This window comes from Dermatophagoides pteronyssinus, unplaced genomic scaffold, assembly GCF_027571235.1.
Source record: "Dermatophagoides pteronyssinus isolate colony J.1.1.1.1 unplaced genomic scaffold, Derpt_VIB-CSIC_2022.12 sq0004, whole genome shotgun sequence".
Lineage (NCBI taxonomy): Eukaryota > Metazoa > Arthropoda > Arachnida > Sarcoptiformes > Pyroglyphidae > Dermatophagoides > Dermatophagoides pteronyssinus.
Genome location: NW_027461528.1, coordinates 770630 through 791887, shown reverse-complemented (window position 1 = coordinate 791887; position 21258 = coordinate 770630).

The window sequence follows — 21258 nt, the reverse complement described above, 5'->3', positions numbered from 1 at the left end:
ACACACACACCACCATTGGATGAAAATAGTCGTCAATAAAGCCCGAACAACAAAAAAAAAAACAAAATCTGAATAAAACTATTTTGAAGTTTTTTCTTCTTTTCTTCTTTTACTTATTGCCTTATTTTTCCGAAGTAAATTATTGATAAAGTTTTTTCTTTTTTCATTCTTTTCTACTTTTAACTTCTTCTTGAATCTATCTTTGAAGTGAAGTGATTGAAATCATTGGTAGAGTGAAAAGGAATTACTTAATATTGAATTGAATTGATCCCCATTTATTTCGCTTTCCATATTATTAAATAAAATGAAAAGAAGAGAATCGAAAAGAGAAGAATCCATTCCAAATGTTTGAATTAATGTCTTTTTATTTCACCATCCCATTTCATTCCATTTGCTTTGCTTTTGCTTTGCTTTGTTGAAAAAAAAATTCTTTCTTTCGTTCTCGATTTCAGCCTATTGATGATGATAATGATAATAATAATAATGATGATCTTAATTAATGGATTCGACAAAAAAAACTGCTGTTGTTGTTGTTGATGGTGTTCCTGTAGTTGATGATGATGATGATAAAGACATTTTCTCACTGATTTCTCTCTTTCTGTGTTTGATTGCATGCAATATGAAAACATACACACACAGAGAGAATTGTATGAGTGCAAAATAAAAGAAAATCTACCTAATCTACACACGATATTCTATCATTTATTCAATAATAATAATTAACGAATATTGTCATATTTTTCTAATTATTCTGTGAATTATTCTTTTTTGTAGTTAAAAAGAATATTCCTGTTATTCCTGTGTTTGGCTGCTTGATTTTTTGGTTTTAATTGAACAGAGTACATACGCACTGAATGGACCCTTAAATGTTGGCTTCACTGTCATAATTCACTGAAAAAAAAATCTATTTTTTTCACCAGATTAGCTAAATGTTCATTTTGTTCATTTTGTCAATTGTCAAACAACCATAATAATAATTATTTGAATCAAAGAAATTTTTCTTCAAATTCTGTTGAAAATTTGATATATTTTTTGGAGAAAATTGGAGAAAAAATATCAGCAACAAAAAAAATTTAATCCAATTCGTTTTGTGAAGAAGAAGAAAAAGAAAAAATAGATAAATTTTCTCTTGCAATAAATGTTATGAAATTTGTCTTTTGAGAAAAAAAAAGAAAAATCTTGTTTGTCTTTTTTTTTATTTTTGTTACTGGAAAATTTCCTAAGAAAATAAAACTTTGCTAACAAACCAGACCAAACCAAACCAAACAAACAAATGGAACGGAAATACACACACGCAAACACACACAGACATAGAGAAATTTTATTAAATTTGATCAACGGATTGAATGAAAACATTTACCCAATGATTCTGGAAAGAATCGGTCAAGAATCCCCCCTCAAAAAAAAAGAAAAAACAAAATGACCAATGATAAACGGATATGAAAATAAAATTGTACAACAACAACAACAACAACAACATTCACAAATCTTTTGCTTGTTTTGGAAAATAACCAAATAAAAAAACTAAAGAAAAACAAAAAATGCAATTTCAAAAACAAACAAACATCATTTTATTATTATTATTATGGATCTGTATTTGGAAATTCCCCGAGGTGTGTGTGTTGTTTTTGTCGTTTTTTTTCTGTTTGGTTGGCCAAATGAAAATAAAAAAAACCACAAAAAAAAAAATCATTGAACAAATAGAAATTCAGGTTTTTTTCCATTTTGACACAGAAACATCAATGCGAGAAATCAGAAAGAGGAGAAAAAGGGTCACACAAAAATCAAAATCATATTTTATTTTGATTCAATGAAACAAAAAGCAGTAAAAAGAAAAACTTTTACATTTCCTTTTTGGTTTTGATATTCTGTTAATTCAATGTAGTTGTTGTTGTCGTTGATGATACAGTCAATTGATTTTTAAAGTGGATTTTTTTTTTCTTCAAAAAAATCGATTTTGAAAATTGGTAATGATGATTGACAATTGATTAACAATGACAACCAACCAACCATTTGAAAGAAACAATCAATGTTTATACTTTTGTCAAACAATAAAAACAAACAAACCGAACCAATCTTACCGAAAGAGAAACAGTGAAAAATTGTCCTTTAGTTAATGTTTATTTAGTTAACTTGGTTAACATGATTTGTTCACATCATTTGTTTATGATTGATTTAGTTTTGATGATTTTCATTGCCGGTCAAAATTTGTAACCTTCATTGACCAAATATATGATATTTGAGGTTTGATTTGAAACAAGTTTTGATTATCAATAATGATGATAATGATGACATTCGACATACACACTTGAAACAAGCATCAAATGAACAGCAAAACTACAAAAATAAATTAAATTTGTTGAAACCAAGAATTTTTGATACAATACAAACACGCAAACAGAAAAAGTCGAAATAAAATAAACTTTATTTGCACTATAAACAAATTCATTTTTCACAAAATTGCACAAATGATAATATTGATAATGATCTACCAATGGAACAAAATAGAAAATCACAATAACATTATCAAAGACCAAACATTATTTTTTTTATTATCATCAGGCAAACAAGCAAGATTCAGAACAGAAGAAGAAGAAGAAGAAGAAGATGATTTTCATCCATAAACACATTGAGATAGTGAAAGAAAAAAATAACAATTTCTTCTCGTAGATAACAAACTTACAACAAGAACAAGAATCCAAAAAATAAAATAATGTTGATCATCAATGATCATACACCAAACATACCAAACATGTACTGTTGTCTATGTGGTGTCTGAATGAATACTGCTGATATATTTTTGCTGGTTTTACTGGGCCAGCCACAGCCAAGAAAAAAAAGAAAGAAAAAAACATTGCAAGAGGAAGCGAGAGAATACATGTTGTTATTTTGAATGGTTTTTTTTCTATAACCCCAAACAACAAAAATGCAGCCAAAAAAAAACATTGAAATCTATGCTATACGCACATACATACAGTATACACATGGATTCTGTTATCCTTCTTCACTATCTGATAATAGTTTTTTTGGGAACAGTCGATTCTCTTTGCTTTACTGTACTCTGTGTATGTATCATTGGATCATTGCGTTGTTACAAGAGAATCCTGATGGTTTTTTTTTCTGGTAACGAATTGGTTGAAGAGGGAAACCAACAACAACAACAACAACCGAATACTGAATTCTTTTCAGTTCAATTCATCGAGGTCACTCATATTTTTCCCCCCGATATCCCCCGATTTTACAGAAAAATTCCATTCAAAAATTTTTCTTACGATTTTTTTTTCGTTCGTTCGTTTGTTCGCTTAATTACATTGAAAAATTGTTTTTTTTTCTGACAAAGCAGAAGCATCATATTTGTTTCATCAAAATGAAAATGAATGAAACATTCATTTTTTTAACCAAGACGAATCTTCTTCTTTTCTTTGGGTTTATTTTTTCCTGTGTGATTTTTCACGCAAATCAAATGAGAAATGAGTTTCTCTTTTCTCTCAATTCTTTCTCCCTTTCATTCACTTCAAACGATGATGATGATTTTGGCATTTTTTTTTGTTTAAACGATTCTTTCATTTCATTTTGCATATATTCAGTGTTTGTGTGTGTAAGATGCCATATTCAAAATATCAAATAATTTTTTTCTGAAGAATTTTTTCTTGCTGCTGCTGATGCTTTTGTTTTGAAAAAGAATCAAGACGAAACTGAATCATACTGTTTTACTTGAATTCTTCAACGAGAATTGATCAAAATAGAATCACGAAAAAAAATGAAAGAAAATTTCTTTTCTTTTCTTTCATTTTTTCTTGGTTTTTCGACAGATTCATTTTATTATATCCATCACTATCATCATCATCATCATCATCAGTTGAAGTATATCACGTCATTTTAAAATTTGAAAATTTTTTTTTCTTTCAAAAAAAAAAAAATCTAATCATTATTATGATTAACATATATTGCATGTTGTTGTTGTTGTTGTTGTTTTGATGAAAATTTTTTTTTTTTGTTTATTTCGACACAATTTTTGTTGATGTCGGTGGTGTTTATTATAATCATTATAGGTTTTTGTTTTTGGACATTTTGATGGCGAGGCCAGAGAGAGAGAGAGAGAGAGAGAGAGAGAGAGAGAGAGAGAGATTCATGAAAACAAGTAATTCAATGTTTCAAACCAAACCGAACGAAAACAAAAAAAAATCCAGAGATAAATGGCCAAAAACATTTATGAATGGCCGTTATATCTTTCAATCTTTAAGAAATATATTTTTTTTCGAGAAACAAAAAAGTAATGTTCCGACATATATTTACCACCGCCATCATCATTTTCCATAAAAAAAATTTTCGATGTCGATGATGATGAAAAAAAAATGAAAATAAAAATGGCTTTTTTTATATATTTTCAAAAAATAAAAACAAACTAATAATTCTCTTGTTTGTATCCAATTTGAAGGGAAAAAAACAACCAAACGACCAACGACCATAAATTATATAATCTATAAGATTAGAAACATGCCAATGTTTAATATATGTTATAGAGAGAGAGAGAGAGAGAGAGAGAGAGAGAGAAAGAGAGAAATGATGATGGTGAAAATGAAATTGATAACACACCATGATCATTGGTTGTTATGATGATTATTTCCATAAAGAACATGAAGAAGAAGAAACTTGACAATGTTATTTTCTGTCTGTAGATAAGATTAGCTTTTCTTTTTTTTTCTTTCTTTTTTTGGTTTTTATGTACGTCATATGTGAAAATGATGTTAAAAAGAGAGGAAGAACAAGAAACTTGAAAAATCTTGATAATGATGAAATAATGTGACATTCTGAAGGTATAATGAATTTTTCTTTTCTTCAAATCGATTAATCGATAATTAGAATCTATAATTAACGATGATTAACAATGCAAATTATTAAATCGTTTAAATCGTTGATTAGATCAGAATTGATAGAAATGACATAATTTTATTGCTGTTGCTGTTGTTTGAATTATGTCATTTTTATCAGGAATCTTTAATCAATGTTATTGAATTCCGGGGAAAACAAGCAAAATTCATAAATTTTCTGATTCCCCAAGCATCAAAAAAAAAAAATATTGTTTGCAACATTATTCATACATCCATTCGTCAGTAAAGTCTGTCATCATTGGCTGTAAAGATTCTTTATTCGTGAAAAAACATACGAAAGATAAACAAACAAGCTTCCAAGAAGAAGAAAAAGAAGAAAAGCGTAAGAATAAAACTTTTCAATCTAAACCTTTTCTCTCTCTCTCTCTCTCTCTCTCTCTCTCTTACTCACTCTATCTTTTTTTGCATTCTTCCATCCGGAATCAATGTTTTAGTAAAGAATTTTTCCCCGAATAACAAACAAACAAGCAAAAAAAACTAACATCCACATTAGAATTATCTTGGGTAAGATTAATTAATCAATGGAATTTATCATCATCATCATCATCATCATAATCATTATCCAATGGGGACACATTTAAAACATTGTGAATATATTGGCTATATGATGTAAAGAAGAAGAAGAAATGTAACCAAACAAAAACAACAAAAATCAGGTCAGTGCCATTTAAACCAGAATATTCTTTTGAAGCAATAAAAGAAAAGAAAAGAAATTCTTTAGCATCTTACCCAAGAAGAAAAACTTGATTTTCTTTCATTCATTTGATTTTGGCTTGGCTTAAGTAATTGTTTTCACTCACTCACTCATTAATTATTATTAATTTTATGCTTCATATGGTTCTGGCAAACCAAAATATGTACCACCACCATCACCATCATCATCATGTTTGAAACAAAACAAAAAAAATGTCAGAACAACAAAGTTACAACCAAAATAACAACAACAACAGAATTTTGATGCAAAACACAATAAAGAATATTCTGAATAAAGAATGAGAGAAAGAAAGAGAGAAACAAGCAAAAAACACATGTAACCAGCCAGCCATCTAGATGATGATGATGATGATGGATTTTGATCGATGAGCTCGGGCTCCAAAACAACCGAAAACCAAAACGAAGAAAGCGTGTTGAAAAACTTTCATTTCATCTAATTTTCCTCTTCTTCTTCTTCTTTACATGTTTAATAAATGTTTATGCAGATGCCGCCGGTCTTTTTTGGCGATTATTTTCATAATCGCAAGCGATGATGATGATGATAAAATATCGCAATCGATTAGATCGGAATGATGATGATGATGATACCGAATTTTTTCGGTTATCGACTATTTCGACATAGATGAGATGTTATGTTACTTTTTCGGTACAAAAAAAAAAATAGTAATCGTTTGATAAAATTCAGTGATGATAATCGAGGATTAATTTGATGATCAATCAATTTGATAACGGTAGTTTTTTTTCTAGTTTTAAAAGTGAACCAAACTTTGTGTATCTTTCTTTTCTGGGAAAATTTCCTTTGCTTCCCGGAAGTTTTTTTTGAAATTGATTATTAAACAACAACAACAACAACAACAAAAATAGTAATCATTAGCTGATTATTTAAAGTAAATTGTTTATTAAATGATGTTTGGATGTTTTTTGTTTCTGTAAACAACCATAGTTAGTTAACTAACTAACTAACTAACTTGACTGACTGACTGACAACTCTTTAGGCATCAAATTTTTTTTTGCAAGTGCGTTTTTTCTTTTCTTTTTTCGGTAATTAGTACGATGAAGTTAATCGTTGACAGGAATCAAAAAAAAAAAAAAAAAAAAACAGTAGCAATGCTCTTTTTTGGATGTAAAATTCTTCTTAATTTGATGATAAACGGTTATTTTTTTTCTATTTTAGTTTTTTCGATGATAAATTGGTCTGATCTAAAAAACAGCAGCAGCAACAACAACAACCAACCGACAGAAAGTTACGTTGACCAGTTTAATCTAGAATTAATTACATTGCAGTTACGAAAAACCAACTAACAACAATCGTAACTACAACCGACCATTTCCCAAAAAAAAAAACATAAATAAAGAATTTGTTTTTTTTTCATTTTCAGGAAAAAAATTTTTTTTTTGTTTGCCGAATTAAATTGCAAAAAGAAAAACTAAACATAGAATCCTGAATGAATAGAATTTAATAAGCTATGAAAAAGCCTGAAAACGAGAAACTTTCCATTCACTTCACATCACTTCATTACATTTTTGTTTTTTCATAATAAAAAGAAGATTTCAATTTTAAATTTTTTTTTTTCATTTTTTTTTCGCTACACTATCACACTATCTATCTATCCTTTTACTGTTGTGTGATGGCCACAAATCTTCAAAGATCAAGCCAAAGAAAATCCCGAAGAATATTCTATCCAAAACGACGATGATGATCAACCGAGAAAAAAAACAATGTCTATGTATCATGCCCATATTTATTTAAATGAATCCAAAAGAATCTTTTGGGTTCAGAGAATAAACTTGAACCCCGAAAACATCATCATCAACCAGTAATTCTATGGGAAAGAAAATTTCAAACCAAGTTAAAATTCACAACACACACAAACAACTTATTCACTTTCGAAAACCAAGTGAAACTGAATTCTTGAATGTCTTTTCTTTTTGATTTTGTTTTGTTTTGTTTTTTGTTTTTTAAAAAAAGTCAGCAAATAAATTTGGAAGAAAAAGTGGTAGTAGTAGGAGGAAAAACGAAAGAAGATCCAGATCAAACAACTTTATCAAATAGTGAAAACAAAAATTGTCCATGATTTTTTCCCCCTCCCAAAAAAAACTCATCATTATTTTGGATGATGATGATCATCATATAGAGAGACCACTCTATAATCATCCTGTCTATTCTGTGAAAGGAATCATTGATATACAGAGTGACTAGAAAGAGGAGAAAATATATTCAAATTCAGGGATCATGAAGAAGCCAAACAGCCAGAGAAAAAAAAAATAGGAAAAATTCAAACGTCATCATTTGTGTGTTGGTGGTGGATATAGCCATTTTGTTTTGAAACAAAAATTTTTTCTTTCGTTGAAACAAAATCAAATGGAAACAAAACGCAGAAAAGTATGGAAAGAAAGATGAAAAAGAAGAAAAATGAAACATACAACATACAGTGATTTTCGACCGATTGATTCGGTCGTCAATTTTTTTTTATTTTACCAAAAATCACAAATACAGAATACAGAATCGAAAAACAAAAAAAAAAACTAAAGAATTTGAATTTGAAAATGTTTTTTGTTGTTGTTGTTGTTGACATGAGTGAAGGGAAAGATACAGAATTTCAGATTCAAATGTTTGACTGACATAAATCAATGTTGATGTTTTGATGTGTGTGGGAAAGAAGGGGGATGTGAATTATTAAGGGAAATTTCGTTTTTGGATCCATTCATAAATAATGTGATGAAATTTCATCATATTTTTTCAGTCCCGATTCATAATTTTGTTCAATGTTGTTGTTGTTGATTTGATAACATTTTCTATTTCTACGACAATCGATTGATTCATTGGATTACATATCAAAAATCAAAAATCAAAGAGAGATAAGGATGGAATAGAAAAAGAAAAACTTAAAACACAAGTAGTAAATTCATGAATTAATAATAATAACGATAATAAAGTAAAAAAGAAAATAGAAACAAAATTTCAAATCAAATGTCGTCGATGGATAACAAGTCGAAAACATCAATATTTTGTTCCAATGTGGAAACAAATGAATAAATGAATGAACGAATGAAGAAAGAAATGATGTTGATGGATTTTTTTCTCAAAAAAATATGGATTCGTGAAAAAAAAGAATATTCTTGACAGCCAACAAAATTCTTGATTTGTGTTTTTATTTTCATTCAAATTTCATTCTTGTAGAATTCCGTTTCAAATATATGAAATCGTTGTTATCGTTATTTTTGATGATTTGATTGAACGGAAATAAAAAAAAACGAAAACGAAAAGTAGGCGGTTGAATAAAATGATTCAGAACCAAAGAAAACAAAAACAAGCATCCAATTCAATTCGATGAATGGTCAAATGAATGAATGAATGAATGAATGAAGAGGCCAAACAGAAACAGAAAAAACGATGTAAATTTCACATTCTTTCCATCACAGAAACAGAAAACCAATTGTATTTAAGAAAAATAGATATCGTTATGATGATAATGATAATATAATCTTCAAACATGATGATGATTATTGTAATGATAATGATAATAACTTAATATAATGATATAATGGTATTTGCTATTATCATCATCTTCTTTTTTTGGTTGTTTTTGCTTTTCTTTGTTTGATTCAAAAAAAAAAAAAAAAAAATGAAAAGAAGATTGTTTTACCGTCTTCTTGTCTTTATTGTTAATGTTATTATGCAACTCTTTGCATCCCTCTCTTTTGTTTTTTTCCCATAATAAGTCTAATGGATGAAATGATGGAGCCAAAAAAAGAATATTCTTATTTCGGATTCCAACAATTTTTTTTTTTGGAGACCAATTTTGATGATTGACCCTATTCGGTGGGGAAGAAACAAAAAAAAATTTTCAAATAAACTTTCGTTTTTTGTTGTTGTTGTTGTTGTTGCTGTTTAATCGATTCAAATGAAATTCAAATTTTCATTTTTTAAAAAATTTTCCCCTAAACATACCGGAGAAATTTCCAAAGAATTATCAATAGCCATTTCCTCTTCATGGAAAAAGTTTAAAATGCTGATGAAAAATAAAATTTCAAAAATTTTTTTTCAAAACTCAAATGAAGTTGGAAACAGAAAAGCAACAAAAATATAAAAAACCTTTTTATATTTGCACTATCTGCCGGTTGGTTTGTTGGTTGAATGGTTTGTTTGTTTGGTTCCCCCAAAAAAAAATTTGAAAATTGCAAAGATTTTTGCTGTTGTTGTTGTTTTCCTTTCTTTTTATTATTCATCATTTTTTTCCTATTTCAACAACAACGTTTCAAAAATAAGAAAAACAAAAAATCTTTTTATAAGCTGAGTAAAATAAACAATAGTAAACACAATAATAGGGCAATAAAAACTGGTTGACTCTAACTGTAGTCAACACGACTTTATTTATACTCTTAATAACAATTAATCATATTCAATTATATTATAGAACTTTAATTAGTTTGTTAAGCTATACTCAACACTTTTTTTTTCTTTTGAAAAAAATAACCATTTTTTATATTAATAGTTACTATTAACCATTTTTTCTGGTTTGGATGATGCAATCAAAATTGGCACCAGCAAAATGAAGGATGTTCTCCGGCCAAAATTTCTCAATATTTTCGAGTAGTAAACATATTCCAACGAGAAAAAAATGGATAAAAAGAGTGTTTGTGTGAAACAAACAGTAAAACAGCAAAACAACAAAAATCGATATTAAAGATTCGTACATTTGATATTTGATAATCAAATGTTGTTGTTGGTGTAAAGTGAAACAAAGATTTGATGATGATAATGATGATTTTTGGATCATATAATTGATAGTTTTTAACACTCAAAGAGTAAGAAAAGAAAATCTTCCATTTTTTCAATAAATAAATAATAAATGGTTTTCTCTCGATTGGTTTTTGTTCAATCCGGAATATTTTTTACAATTTTCTTCCCTATCGGCTATGATTAGATGATGCTTATTTTACACTCGTTTAAATATTATTAGTTACAAAGTGAAGAAAAAAAATTATGAGCAGTAACATCATTTGTAATTTGATCTTCTTGATTTTCATTTTCTTATTATTATTATTATTATTATTATTTAAAAGTTACATCAGGATCGAAATAGGCAAAAAAAAAAATGATAATAATGATAACAAATTTTCATTCAAACTTGCTTACTTATTTTATCGATAAATATTTTCAAATTGAAAATATTTTTCCAAACCAAAAAAAAAACGAAAATCCATTCAACAAAAGAAGCAGGAACAAAAATACTTTATTACATTTTTATTATAGCCATATTTATATACGCAAGGAAACTTTGCTGACAATCCCCACTCAAAAAAAAAAAAAAAAATGTAACATGAACATCATAAGAATTGGATGCTAAAAGTAAGCAAAAAAAAAATCATTCATATTATAAATGGCCTTTATATTCAAAAATGATAATAATTTTCTCTCTCTCTCTCTCTCTCTCTCTCTCTCTCTCTCTCTCTCTCTCTCTCTCTCTCTCTCTCTCTCTCTCTCTCTCTTTGAAAATTTCAACCAACCAAAGAATAACAGAATATAAAATGTCACAAATGAATCGGCGACGGCCGCCGTATCTCAAGCAATAATAGCATCAACATTATCATCGGCATTAACAAACAAACAAACATGAATCATAACCTATTAGGCGAATCATTTTTTCTTTTTCTTTTTTTTTACGAGAAGAAGAAAAAAATAATATTTTTAGCATCCCTTCAACGATGCACATTTACCCTTTTTTCATATTTATCTGATTTTCTCTCTCTCTCTCTGTGAGAAAATCACGAACAAAATAGCTTTTACACACACAAAGATAATAATGATGATAATAATAAGAAAATCACACACACACACACACATCACATCATCATCATCATTTGTCCTTTGCCAAGATAAGTAAAAATGTAGATAATAAAAACGAAACGAAACGAAACTTTAAAATATATCCAACACGAAGAATACAAAACGAAAGGAAAGGAAGAAGCGAACAAACTATTTACATTCATTTTTTTTCAAATGCAAAAATAGGAAAATGAAAATAAAATAACAAATCCGGAATGATTCAATGATGCGAAACCTTTTTTTTTTTTGCAAAAAAATTGGAAAATTTACTTGACTATCATTCGATTATTATTATTATTATTATATTGACATCAATTGATGATCATCAAAATGATTATATTTTTGGTTGGTTAAAGCTATGCTAAAGAGATGAAAATTTTTCCCCTTGGTAACAAGTCATATAAAGATTTGAATTTTGTTTTTTCGCATATCCGTTAACCATTACTATTTTTTTTCATCAAAAAAGTAAATCAGTTTTTTTGTTGTTTTGTTTATGTAAATGGATTTTTTTTCAGTTGTTGTTGTTGTTGTTGTTGTTCAGGTAATGACTGACTGACCACAAATGAATATTTAACAAAAAAAAACCGAACCAAGAAGCGAACCAAGGAAATACATTGCATGACCATTATTCATATATCGTACGGAATATTTTTAAAAAACTTGTATTTCTTTTTTTTACGGGCAAAGAAAATTACCGGGATCGAATAACCAGAATTTTTTTTCTTTTCACAGATTTTTTTTTTTGTTTTTGGACAAAAAGAAAAAATATTCTTTGACGCCCAATGTTTATTGTTGTTGTTCATACGAGAGAGAGAGAAAGAGAAAAAAAATACATAGATAAATTGAACGGTAAAGGCAAGTAACAACAAACAAGAAAAAAAAATTTGTTTCGGAAAATTCATTGAAGCATCATTCGTGGATTCATACAGTATAGTTTTTCTACTGTTTTGATTCTGGATTCTGGATGATCATCAAATAGACATACCATACACACACACCGTGTATCCGTTTGAAATGAAACAAAACGAAAAGAAGAAAAATTGACTTCAAATCGAAACTTGCAAAAACAGAAAAACAGAAAAAAAAATCGACATCAAAACATTGGGTAAAGCAATAAAACAGCAAAAAACAAAAAAATTCAGTGTAAAACGAAACGAAACGAAATAAATCGATCCACAGTTTCATCGAACAAGAAGAAGTAAAAAGAAATACCGTAAAACTAAAATAACATTATGCCAATTTGTCTTCGGTGTTTGTCTGTTTGTTTCAACTTTGTGTTTCATTCATTTTATTCTGTCTACATTTTTTTTATCCGGTTATTTCCATTCTCACATCAATGTCGCCAGGATAGTTGTTGTGATAAACACACATACACATACACAATGATTCTCTGTTCCACAATCAGGAATGTTTTTTTTTGTTTTGTCGAAAAAGGGAATATTCTGTTCGTTCGACAAAAAACAAAAATTCATTCACCTTTACTTTCGGTGTTTTTAAACATTGTTTCTTTCCAAAAATACAATGTAAAAAAACCTATTGGGAATAATATTTTTTTTCGGGTTGGTTGATTGGTGTGTGTGAATAAACGATACGTTTTGAAACGGTTTATCGTTTTACAAATTAGCATCATTTATTTTGGCTAAAAATATTCATGCGTAATGTCCTTTATGATGGGTCCATCATTCAAACACACACCAAATCACGTGTGCTGCACATGATAAAAACAAAGTTTTTTTATTTGTTCTATTTTTAGCGCTCAATTTTGGCCAAAAATTTCGAAATTTTCAAACTTTTCCGATTTTAAAACTAGAAAATATGGATAAAATCAATAACGAGGATGATAATTCGACCGTTCGTTTGAAAGTATCAAAATTATTGACAAATTTTTTCGATAAACATGATGACAATGATAATCAAAACAACAACAACATCAAAGATGCTGGTGATACAAATCAACAACAACAATATTCAATTGATGAAATAAAAAATCTAAATATAGAATTACGTAATCAAATGGAACAAATAATAGATCGTAATGATGAACTAACAGAAGAATTACAATTACAACAAGAATATAATAAACAATTGTTGAATGAAATTGAAAAATTTGAACAATTTAAAATTGAACTAGATAAATTGACTGCTGATGATCAAAATGATTCGAATAATGATGATGATGGCGAGGATGATGATGTACAAATTGACCAAATTTCAAAATAAAATGTTTCAGCAAATTCTTGTTTGAATTGAATTCTATGTGATTGGATTTTCCTTTTCTCTCTCTCTCTCTCTCTCTTTGTGTTTGTGTGTTTGTCAAATCAAATCAGAAAAACCAAAACCAAAATGCCAATATCTTCTTCTATTGATCTCTTGATATTGATTTCAATTTTCCAAAAAAAAATTGTTTTTTCTTTTCTTTTCTTTTTAAAAAAAATTCTCGATTTGATTTTCTCCTTTTTTTCTGGTCCTGATTCGATCAATTCGTGGTCAATTGATTTTTTTTTTCGTTCAATAAACCCAAAAAAGGAACGAAAGAAAGTAACATTTCAAGCATAAAGATAAAAAAAAATTTTGTTTTTTTTAAACCAAAAACATCATTTCTGTGCAATTCTTTCTTTCTGAAATTCTGTTATCATCATCGATAGCAGCAAAAGAAACTTTCTGTTTAAAAACAAAGTGTCAAACAAATCAATTTGGCAAGAAATCAATCAAATACACACAGCACAAAATGGCCTGATAATGATATTAGATGGTTGTTTGTTTTTATAATTTGAAATTATCTGAATCATTTGATGATCAAATGATGATCAGAATTTCATTTCACCGATAATGACGTCATTCGGGTCAACAGAATTGATTCACTGTTTTTAAAAATTCTAGTTAGTTTCAAACTCGAAGAAACAAATCAAGAAAAATATTCTCTGATTCGTCGTATGGGACTATTTCAACTCACTTTTCTTGATCTCTGATCTTTTTTTTCATCTTCGTCACACTGATTCCTATAGCGTTTCGATTCCACTCGTCTCTCTGTTTTCAGCAGAAAGATTCAGTCAGTCAGTTTTTTTCTGTTATCGGATTCTCGGATTTCAAGTAAAACTAATTCAAAATTATCATCATGATGATGATGATGATGATATTACATACTTGAATAGATCACTTTCTTTGGTTGGTTGGTTGTTTTAAAAAAAATGCAGACATTGATAGTGTCCCGTTTACTGTGTTATTTCACTTTTCTATTTCGTTTAGTAGTTTTTTTCTCTCTATAGTTTCTTCGCACCATTCATTTTTCATTCAAACCAAGTCAATTCAGAATTCAGTGATGATGATGAAAAACTGTCCAATCTGTGTGTCGGTCTTTTAACTGGTTCATTGTGAATGACCGTTTTTTTCTGGTTCCAAAAATGCGGGTAGTGTGAATAAGTTCAAATCATTCGAACCGAGAAAAAATCTAGTTAGTGTTCGGGGTTCTGGTTCTTTGTTTTTTTTTAAACGATAAACGAAAATAGAAAATTAATGTTTTCAATTACCGAAACAACGAAAAACGGATAGATCCGAAAATAGACCCAAAAAAAACAGAAACAATTCAAACAAACAAACACAGAATCCATCGAAACGGATATAGATGATTTGGATGTCATTATTAAATTGAAACGAAAGAAGTTTTCTGAAGAAAGAAAAAAGAATTCTGTAATCCAACGGGAAAATAAAAATAAAAATAACCCGAACAGAAAAACGAAACGGAAATACCGATCCGGTCCACTATATTTTCATTTCATCCATTCAGTTGTATTTCACTAACGAAACAAATGAAATACAACTTGGACCAATTGGGCAAGGAGGAAAAAAATGAAATCTAAAACAAAAGCAAAGGTTTTTATCTTGCTTTCTCTCTATCTCGCTTGCTTGTTTCTTTTTTGTTTTGTTTCAAGAAAAAAAAATCCAAACAATCATTGTTCACAATCCATATATCAATTGATAACCGAAAAATATACACACACTGAGTTTTTTTCTTTGAAAATTTTTCAAAAGAATTTTTTTGCGATTCTGGATTCTGGTAAACACACACACACACACAGTGGAATGATATTCAATGGTCAATGTTTGTTTAGTTATCAAATGGAGAAAATTCTGTGAAACGAAAAAAACGAAAAAATGACGTTGATCATGATCAAGATAGACTTGCATTGTATAAACCTAAACCCAAAATGAAAAAAGAAAGAAATTCTTTCTATTTCTATTTTTATTCTTTCAAAGAATTTATCATCATTTTTGCCCTGCAAAAGAAAAAAGTGATGAAATTTTTGTTTTTTTTCAGCTGGAACACCTTTTTTGCTTGATTAGATTTTTTTTCTCTTGCTTTGAAAAGATTTAATTGGAATCTTCTTTTTTTCATTTTCGCCAGAAATTACGTCATTGGATTCTTTTTTTTTTTTTTTTTTTTTGCTGTTTGGTCCAGAATTAAAGAAAATTTCATTTGTTTCAAATGTTTTTTTTTCGTTGTTGTGATTTACAAGCATAAAGTATAAGTATAATCTCTTAAATCTTGAGAAAAGATCTCAATTTAAACAGAATGGAAAAACAAAACAAACGAAAAACAAACAATTTTTTTCATTTTTCGTTTCATAAAGATCACGATGATGGATATATCCAGAAACAAATTCAATGATCCACACACACACACACACAGATATTGTGGACAACAACAGCGACAGCGACTAATATTTGTTCCAAAATATTTTATCGATTCTATCGATTGTTGTTGACCATCATCATATCGATGTTTGATTGTATTGTATATGCAAGAATCGATATTGAGATTGATTTATTCCATTTTGTTTTGTTTTGCTGTTTTTGAATTGAAATGGACAAAAAAATCACCATGTTTTTGTTTCTTTTTCGTGGAATTCTGTTGTCAATCGTTTTTGTGTTGTCGGTTGTCCATCAACAAAATTGACCAGACAGACCCCAAAATGACTGACTATAAACTGACTTGAATGATTTGAGGAATAACTGGGGAAAAAACGGAAGAAAAAAGTGTCTGCGAATGTATTTTTATTTGAGAATTTTTTCAGAAAGAAAAAAAAGTTTCCAGCAACAACAAAAACATTGTCCAAATTTATGATTCATTCAGATTCGAAACAGAGAAAAAAGCAAGAATATTCTTTTTGGATAGGGTGAAAATTTCTTTTCAAAAAGAAAGAAAGAAATATCATTGAATGAATGATGAATATTGTCGTTGCAAGAAAAAGAAGAAGAAGAATCGTTGTCCCACCACCACCACCATCAACATTACCATTATCATTATTTATGATTCAAAATCATTTGACATACACAGAATAACAACAACAACAACATGATGTTGATGATAATCAATAAAATTGTTATCGATTTTTTTTTCTGTGTTTCAATTGAATCCTTTTAATTTCAATCATTGTTGCTGGTTGTTTTTTGGATGTTTTATCATCATTTTGATTCTCGAAATTTACCAATAGTTTCAATTAATATCAATTTTCTTTCTTTCTTTCTCCCCCCGCAACTCATTATTGTCATTGTGAACGATTTCAGAATTTACATTTACATTTTCCAAAAAACTGGTGAAAAGAAAAAATCAATCAGAAAAAAAAACATTTAAAAAAAATGGAAAGCAAAAATAAAATGGAAAAAAATGAAATAACGAAGCTTATAAGCTTCAGACCAAGAGAGAGAGAGAGAGAGAGAAAAAAATGATAGAATACTGGATTCTACATTTGAAAAGCGAGAAAATAAAATTAGATGATCATTCAGTTTTTTTTTCTCTCTCTCTCTTCAAGAATCTATCGATAACAAAATGATCCACATTTCTCAATGACATGAATGATGATGATGATAAGCTTTGGATTTTTTCTTTTTTTCTTTCTTTCGTCTCTTTTTTGCTCTTGATATTATCAAAACATCCACCCACAACCGAAAAAATTATTCGACCCAAAAATTATAACAAGAGATTTACACTCACTCATTCATTCATTCATTCTATCTATGTGTTTGTTCGTAATATTTATCGATTGATTTTTTATTCCATTTTTTTCTTCTTCGTTTCCCAATGATGATCATCATCATCGGAAATGGCAAATGGATGTGTGTGTGGTGAGGGTTGGCTTTTGGTTGCTGATGACTACTATAGAAGCGAAAAACAATTTCACCAAGAAAAATACAATAAGTCATATTATTTGGTGGAAGACGAAAAAAAATTTCCAGATTCTACTTCTTCAACAAGAGAAAAACTTGCTTCAGACTTTCTTGATTTTCGAATGCCATAAAACATCATCATTATCATCAATGGTGGTGATGGATCTATTTGAAAATCTATTTGAAAATGAAAATTTTCAATTTCTGAAAATCTGTGAATATAGTCAATGTTGTTGTTGTTGTTGTTGTATTTACTTGCTGACCGCTTGTTGACCAGATGTTTTTCTTTTTCATTTTCTTTTTGCTATTCCTCTTGTTTGACTGATGAAAATTCATAAAATGATGATAATGATGTTTTGGCCAACAGAATAGATTTGTTTATATTTTGTTTTGGATTGAAAAGCCATTGGTGAAACAAACTTAAGGATCATTGATAAAATTGACCCGAATTTACTCAAAGTTGTTGTTGTTGTTGAAAACTTTTTTATTATCAAAAAGTTCCTTGTTGTTGTTGTTGTTGTTCAACGATGGCAACAACAACAACAAATTTTTTTTTTTTTTTGCTTATCATGGCAGAATTTCTTTCTCTTCTTCTTCTTCTTTCCTTCCTTTCAAGATTCTGGATTCTATTTTTTTTCGGGCTCTTGATTCTGATGATAGTTTATTCATTTATTCTTGTCAACAAAAAGTAGATTCTGGATGAATTGAGTGGTGGTGCATCTATTTTTTTATCTTTTAATGGAAATCTATCACCAACAGCAGCAGCAACAACAACAACAAAAAAACAAGTGGCCGGCATATCCGACATGGTTTACGAATTTCCACAATGTTTTTTTTATTTTATTTTTTTCCCCACATTTTCTATTTCTTCAGGCCACATTTATACTTGATGAATGATGATGATGATTTTCGCCTAACAATGCAAAAACGAAAACCCAGAAAAAAAACATCATCAGCATCCTCAGTAGCGAAAAATTCATTTATATTACGAGGATAGATGAAACACACACAGTGACAATGACTATCAATGACTATCATCATCAATAGTAATGATTATGATTATTGGTTGATTTTTTATAATGAAAATTATCATTATACATTGATAATTATTATTATTATTATAATGATAAAAAATTTATTATCATTATCAAATAACATTATCAAAAAACATTATGTAATAATTATAATTATAATTATTATTTGTTGGTTACCGAAAATATGAAAAAAAACCCAAATTTTTTGGTTATCGAAAATATGAATGGTATGGAATTTTTTTCATGGGACGATATACACGGAATTGTAACTATTTCTGTCTTTCTTTCGTTATATTTGGTTGTTTGGTTTTGGTTGTTTGATTTTGGTCGTTCCATCATCAACATCAACAACAACATCATTATCATCATCTGAAGGCCAGACTAATAGAATAATGTCATTGACAATCATCATCATCATCTAGGCATCATCAAATTCTATTGTATGGCTGGGCAACAAGAATTGACAAATTCAAATCTATGTAATAATAATTTTGTTGATGATGATGATGAAATGTTACTATTTTTTTCCATCATCAACATTCATTCAAATGTTTATTTCTTTATTTCTTTGTTATGAATGTTTTTATATTATTTGCTATACAAATATTTGTTTCTTTTCCATACAATCATCATCATGTGTGAATGGTGTGTATCTTAGTTAGTTTGATGTTTTTTCTATAGTTTATTTCCCGACAAACAAACAAACAAACAAACATATTATATTACCTTTGGCCTCTTTTCTTTTTTAGTTTTTGGCGTTTTACATTTACATTATTTTCTTTGGGAAAAAAAATTCAAAAATGCCAAGTGTAATTCCTATGGAATTTTGAATCTTCTTTTTTTGTACGATAATGATCTTGGTCATCTTGGATGTTTTAATGTTTTTTTTGCAAATTAAATTTTCATTGTTTTTTGTTTTTTGTTTTGGTATTGATTCGGTCTGAAGAAAACTAACTAACTAAATGTTTCATTGAATGATTACAATGTATACCCAAAAATACCATGATAAAATAGATGTTTCTTTTATTATAGCCGGCAAACAAACAAAATATAAAATGATCTTTGTTTGTTTGTCTATTTGATGTTTAAACACAATTGATTGGCATCCATTAAACTTTTTTTCTCTCACTGTTTCTCTGTTTGTTCAATGATTCATTTAATTTAATTTTAGTTATTCTCTATAGATGGATTCTATAGAAATTTTGCTGGACAAGTTTTTTTTGGCTCTCTCATCATTCATCCCCATGTGCATTTATTGATTATTTTTGATTATGATGATGATCCCAAAAATTCTTAAATAAAATTCTAAACCAGACTTATGACTTTTGTAGAATTTCATTTAATTGTTGGGATAGAATTTTTTTTAACCCACTACTACCACTACTATTACTAATTTTAGGATTTCGGAATACCACTATCACAAGCTTTATGGTCAATAATGACCAAAATACCAATAGTAACACAATAATAACAGATAATGTATGACAGTCGTTTTTGTTGTTGAAAAGATAAAACAAAACAAAAAAAAATCAAATCATTCAAACTAAATTGTCTTTCCAATGGGCCATTGTGAATCAATTCTTTTGGGTCCATTAAATTAATGAAAAACAAAACAAAACAAAAAAATTTGTCATTGAAAAAAATAAAGTTATTTCAACAACAATAATAGTAATAAGAAAATAGTAAATGACCAATATATTTTGAAAATTGTCAAAAAATTTTTTGGCTGATAAATATGTTGCTATCGCAAATCACAGACCATATTTAAATGGAATATTTTTCTATAAATTTTCAAAATAATAAAAAAAATTTTAATGGACATTCATTAAAAATAATTATTATCAACCAAAATGAAATATATCTTATGTTATGGATAACCAAATAGTAGTAGTAGTAGTCAATGGTAATAGTGAAAAAAATGGTTGTACAATAATAGTCACATTACATAGCCGCATCAAGAGATGATTTTGTTTGTTTAGTGGAATTTTGCACCAAACTTGCACTAAACTCATTAATATGTACTCTTTTTTATAAATCCACCACTTATTTATATGATAGATATTAACCCTAATTATAATTAAAAATGGGCCATTAAAATTTTTTTTCCCATATTTTGATTAGTTTTTTTAATCCTTCGTTTCTATTATTTTTCCTGTCTTGTCAAAAAGAAAAAAAAAACAACTCATCACTAATCATTAATCAATCAATCGGATATTATTTTTTTACAGTGCAACGCAGATTTACTTTGATTTTTTTTTACCGATAAAAATACGCACACACACTTGAGATTTTTAATTAAATCAAATATCAATGATGATTGTAATAGAATAGTGCATTGTAAATGATAAGAATGGAATATTTTCAATCAAAAAAAGTAGCGGTTATTAACGGAAAACATTATTCCACAAAATGATGATGATTATTTCACTAGAATTCTATTACCATTCTCCGAATCAAATGAAGCCAACCAAGAATAAAAAAAGAAAAGAAAAATCTTTTTCCAATGAATTCACTTGATAAACCATTGAGAATATTTCTCTTCCCCTCTCTTTATTCACATTCATATAATTGTAACGATTAACAAACAAACGAAAAGAATTAAAATTAATCGAAATACAAAAAA